Source organism: Lonchura striata, chromosome 2, assembly GCF_046129695.1.
Source record: "Lonchura striata isolate bLonStr1 chromosome 2, bLonStr1.mat, whole genome shotgun sequence".
NCBI lineage: Eukaryota > Metazoa > Chordata > Aves > Passeriformes > Estrildidae > Lonchura > Lonchura striata.
The window spans coordinates 116,430,576-116,436,575 of NC_134604.1; the positions used below are offsets into that span (position 1 = coordinate 116,430,576).

Here is a 6,000-nt window from a genome sequence, read left to right on the forward strand (position 1 = left end):
CTTTCAAACTCAGGGCTTGAATCAATTTAATCTGTAGAGTCTCTTCAGGAGGAGATTTGAGCCCTGATTCCGAATCCATGATTGCAAAAATGAAATTACCAATGTCTGTGCTTTTGCATCCAGGAAGGGCAGGACAAGGCCAGCGAATCTGCTGGAATCAGGAGTTCAAATTGAAATCTTGAATAAAAGAGACTTGATCTTCTGCTGCCACCCAGAAATGTTATCTGCTGTCTGTGTGTTCCTGCTTGTCCCCTGTCCCTGAGTGTAGCTGCCTGTGGTTTGTGGTTTCATCCTTTACTGCTCAGTCTTTGTTAAAACTGTGATATTTTTTGTGTATTTCTGCACTGGCAATGTCAGAGTTCTGCAGAGAGAAGTTAGGAATCAGTCTGTAGTTACAAACTTTTAATAGCATTCATTTTTTCATAAATATTCCAATGATCAAGTACTTTATCTGCTAATTCCGCTGGTGGGTTCTCCTGAAAGCTGACCAAAAATGCTCAATTTCCTGAAAAGTGTCACAAATTGTGCTACAAAGTAGTCAGCAGGAAAATAACTGTGACGGAGACATTAATGGAGTTGTTACGAAAGTTGATCAACTGGGATTAAATCAACCAATTTAAGATGGAAGGTGGGGTTGAATTGAAGCAACAAATCGGTTGTTTCAACTGGAGTTATTAATAATTACAGGAAAAATTAAAAGTGAGTCCCTCTTTTAAGGGGAAGATTAAATCATCTTCATCATTTGAAGATGATTCTCCTAGTCTGAGACAGGGAGGATGGGAGGGGAGTATCTCTGCAGAGTCAGACACAGAACAAACAAAATGGGCACAAATTATATGTAAAAGAAAATAGAATGGTCTAACCCTTGCTTAATTAATCCTTGAGGTTTAAACCTCACTTAGTTTTTCTTCATATTTGGGTTTTGGATAGATCTTAGCATGTTGTGCTTCTTGGGTATTATTTTTTTTTATGAAGTCCTTTAAAAGTGATAAATTGGACCAAAGGATATTAATTCTAAAATTAGTGCCTGCATTTTGTTTGATCATAAATTACCCAAAGATAAATGGGAAAAGGATGAACAGTCTTGGCATTGTGACAGCAGCAAAAAAAAAACAAACCCAAACCAAGAAACCAGACACCCAAAACTTAGTCTTTTAAATATTTAAGGATTGCACTTGCCAGATAACAAGGTGATGATAATTCAAAATGGAAGTTGCCCATTAAGCACAGATTTATCAGCATGTGCCAGGAATGCCTTGACTAAAGGTAAATGATTTTGCAGTTTAACAGGAAAATTGATTTCAATCAATTGATAAGGAGTTATGTAGACACTTCTTTGGGAAGAGCAGAAGGTCTCCTCTGGCCTGAGGAGATTGTGGGACTCGCCTGCCAGGAGGAGCAGATCAGGAGGAGCTGTTTGTGGGGATTTCTGCCTTGCTGAGCTTCCTGGGCTTTCTTGGAAGGGCTGAGTTGAGGAAGGGCAGTCACAGAATCCCAGAACTGTCAGGGTGGGAAGGGACCCTCAGGATCACCCAGTGCCACCCCAACATCACCCCAACCCTGTCCCCAAGGGCCACATCCAGCCACCTCCAGGGGACACCTGCAGGGATGGGCATTGCAAAGCTCCCTGGGCAGCCCCTGCCAGGGCCTGAGCACCCTTTCCATGGGGAAATTGCTGCTGCTGTCCCAGCTGAGCCTGCCCTGGCCCAGCCTGAGGCCGTTCCCTCTCCTCCTGTCCCTGTTCCTGGAGCAGAGCCCGACCCCCCGGCTGTCCCCTCCTGGCAGGAGCTGTGAGAGCCACAAGGTCCCCCTGAGCCTCCTTTGCTCCAGGCTCAGCCCCTTCCCAGCTCCCTCAGGAACTCTCCAGCCCCTTCCCAGCTCCCTCAGGAACTCTCCAGCCCCTTCCCAGCTCCCTCAGGAAATCTCCAGCCCCTTCCCAGCTCCCTCAGGAACTCTCCATTCCCTTCCCAGCTCCCTCAGGAACTCTCCAGCCCCTTCCCAGCTCCCTCAGGAACTCTCCATTCCCTTCCCAGCTCCTTCAGGAACTCTCCATTCCCTTCCCAGCTCCCTCAGGAACTCTCCATTCCCTTCCCAGCTCCCTCAGGAACTCTCCAGCTCCTTCCCAGCTCCCTCAGGAACTCTCCAGCCCCTTCCCAGCTCCCTCAGGAACTCTCCATTCCCTTCCCAGCTCCCTCAGGAACTCTCCAGCCCCTTCCCAGCTCCATTCCCTGCCCTGGACACGCTCCAGCCCCAGCTGTACTATGGAACTGACAGTGGGAGCTGAATTCAGAGACTGCTCCCTTTTATAGTTTCTCAAGATACGCAAGGCATATTTTGGGAGGCTGAAGGATTTTATAACTGGATTTAAAACCCTAAAAAGGCACATGGACTTTTGTGGGCTCAGCATGGAAGGGGTGGAGAAGCCACTCAGAAGCTGCTGAGTGCAGCAGTGATTCCATGGCTGTTCTTCATGGAACCATGGAATGTCCTGAGCTGGAGGGATCCCCAGGGATCCCCCAGTGCCACCCTGCCCTGCCCAGACCCCACCAACCCCACCCTGGGCATCCCTGGCAGCGCTGCCCAAAGGCTCCTGCAGCTCTGGCAGCCTCGGGGCCGTGCCTATTCCCTGGGCAGTGCCAGCACCCTGGAATTTTGTGCCCAAGGCCAGTGAAAGCTTTCCTGGAATCCTGGATTTACTGGGATTTGTGTGAAGTGGGTATTCTCCAACCACAGGGAACACACCTCTCTCATATCACATGATGTATCAGTGATCACAGCACTCCAAATCAGGTCATTATGAGCTCCCATAATTCTCACATACAATTGCCTTAAAAAAATGAAAAATCTGCAACAACTTTTAGGAGCCACCACTGGAAAAGTGACTGACATTGACAATAGGTAAAAATTGGCTTGTAAATTAATAATTTCCCTAAATAGCAGAAGAACTTGTTGAGTTCTCGGTTGCTGGGTGTGTACTGTGGTGCCACCTGTGTGATTATCAATTATCCAGGCAGCTGGCTAATGCTTGCAATGAAATGGGAAATTTTTCAAATTGTGTCTCAACAATTCCACCACATCTGAGCTCTAAATATGATAAAGGTTTCTTGTAAATTAAGGGATAATAAGTCAAGATAGAAAGGATGGAAATCTTCCTTTTTAAAATACATTTTTATCAAACAAATAAATTGCAAATTCTGGATTTAATCAAGGTAATTTAGTTTACCAGACAACTTTTCCAAACCACAGCAGTTTACAGGATACTCTGAATTTGTCTCCATGTTTTTATGTTCTGTAATGAGTGAATATTCATACAAATGTTAAAGTACATCATCTTTGCTGTGTGTCTTAATATTGTAGGAGTGATTAGGGAGATAAATGAGATCTTTTTTTCTGCTGGATCTTTTTCGTCTCTCCAAAACAACTGATTTCAATTCCTTCTGATTAGTTCTTTGGAGTAGGAAATATTCCTACAATTTGGTGCATTTCCACCAACAGCTTTCAGGCTTGCAAAATATTATTAATATTTCAGATCAGGTCATTTGAATTGTAGTATTGGATATCTTAAGGTAGAACCACTTGGTTTCAGGAGATTGCTGGTGCTTGTTTGGCTGCTCAGGTATCCTTTCAAATGAGGTTTGGGGCATTTTATGATGCAGGATAACCATCTGGTGGCTTGGGGTGTGTTTGGCTATGAAGTGACTGAGTTTGTTACAAGGTTGAAAGTTTGGCCATTTCTTTGTGTCTTGCAGTTGAAGGAGTGAAACTTCTGTGTTCTTTAAAAATCTCAGCCTAGAGATCTAATAATTATTAGATCTCTAGGCTGAGATTTTTAAAGAGCACAGAATAATTATTAGATCTCTAGATCTTTATTGATTATTAGATGCAGGTATCAATGAAATGGATCTGGTCACTTGTTTATTTTAGGATCATGGAATGGTCTGGGTTGGAGAGACCTCAAATCCCACCCAGAGCCACCCCTGCCATGGCAGGGACACCTCCCACTGTGCCAGGCTGCTCCAGCCCCAGTGTCCAGCCTGGCCTTGGGCACTGCCAGGGATCCAGGGGCAGCCCCAGCTGCTCTGGGCACCCTCAGGATACAGAACTCTTCCCCAGTGTCCCTGGATCTAAACTGACCCTCCAAGCTCCAAGGACCTAATGCCCATGGCAGAATCCAGAATTTCTTGCTGCTGTTCCTGCCCAAAAGCACACAAGGACTGAGTTCATGTTTGTGAAATAGCTGTGCTGAGAACTCTTTCCCAGTGCCTGGCCAAAGCAGTGACCCCCAGTGGGCTGAAGTGTCCCGTGGCTGTCCGTGTGTCCCGTGGCTGTCGGTGCCTGTGTGTCAGTGTCAGCAGGGCACTCCTGCTCCCAACCCTCTTTACATCTCAGCATTTCTTTCTTCCAGTCAGTGGCAGTGGAAGAGGCAATGCTGCAGTGCCTGGCTCTCCTCCTGGGCTGCATCCAGCACTTACACTCCTTCCCAAAGGTCTCCATGGCCTGCTCAGGCAGGACGCAGCTCTCTCTGAGTGAGGAGCCTCCTCCAGTTATGTGCTTCACTTTCCCTAAGCAGATGAGTGTGCAGTGTTTCACTGAGTCAGTGTTTGCTGAGGGGTGCCAGCACCAAACCAAATCAGAGAGAAGAGTTTAGCATTGGATTTTATCTAATCCTTATGCCTGCCTGAGGAGTGTGCCTTGAATTGCAACTTGGGCACAGTTGTAGTGAGTTATTTTTGTCTTTTGCTTATCTGGAATTTCAAGAGTTTAAGTAAATTGCCTGTTTTGGTCACGATTTTCAGAATTTTTAAAAAAGCAAACACTGATGGGAAGAATCCCTACACATCACTGTAATCTGTGATTCCAGGTAGGAGAGGGTGGCAGCTCCCTTCCTTTGCCCAAAAACCCCGAGGATGGGGTGAAGGGAGGAATTGTCTGCCAAGGCCAAAGCAGGGGCTTTGGGAGCTGGGGATTGGGGCAGGAAAGGGTTGCTCTGGAAAAGCTTCATGGAGCACAGAACTGCAGGGTCCTTTCCTCTGGCATCAAATGCTCTGCTTGTCTCAGGGGGAGAAGATCTGATGGAAACCTTGGGTTTTAATCCCTGAACATCCCAAGTCCTGTTGTCTTTCTGTCAAAAAGGCACAGTCAGGGCCAAAACAACTCCACTTCTACCAGGCAGGTTTTTTTGTAGCAGATGACTTTGCTGTATGTAGTGAATATTGAAATGCTATTGAAATTCCTATTCAATAACATGAATGGGGCTGTTTTAACACCTCAAGTCCTCCTTGTTGGTCTGTTTGGATTTAAATGCCAGGTAAAAATTTCCCTGCTTTTAAGGTAAAGCACTCCTTGTCCAGGAATGAGCAAAGCCTTGAGGTGTCTTTGGAATTGCAGCACAGGAGGGGGAATGTCCAGCTGGGAGCTGTGTCTGTGCAGCAGGAGTGTAAGGCTGTGCTGAGCATCCAGCTGGGAATGTCTTGGCTTTTGAGGTGTTAGCAGAATTTTGTTCAACTGGTTTCCAGTAGAGCTGTGGGAGATGCTGCCTCTTCCTCCCATTTGGTAAAACAATGTTGCATGAGATGCCCAGCACATCTTTGTTTCCTCCTGGATGACCCAAAAGGGATGTATATGGGATTTTTTCATCTCCAAAAATGCTCCATCCTGTGCCAACACTACAAACTAGGTTTGATTTTCTTAACACACACTTCTGCCACAGAAAAAGCCTTTCACAGAACACTGACCCAGCTTGGCTGGGAGGGAATAGTGGGTTAAGATGTCTGTGGAAAACTTAAATGATTCTTAAAATGTCTCTTTAATTCCAGCTTCCCTGGGAACTGATTCTGTTTAATGATGCTGAGCTCAGTTTTCATTGAATTTAAAACTGAGGAGCATTAATAAAATAAAACTGAGACCTGGGCCACAAGGATCAGCTTCCCTTTTGAAATTTTCACCCCTGTATCCAGTGGGTTGGAATCAGTTCAATTTCTTTTTTTTTTTTTTTGTTTT

At 45.7% G+C, this 6,000-nt stretch overlaps 1 protein-coding gene across 1 annotated transcript in view; it reads left to right on the plus strand.

Moving 5' to 3' along the window:
• Positions 1–6,000, plus strand: part of ITSN1 (intersectin 1) — a 106,673-nt gene that overhangs the window by 53,964 nt on the left and 46,709 nt on the right.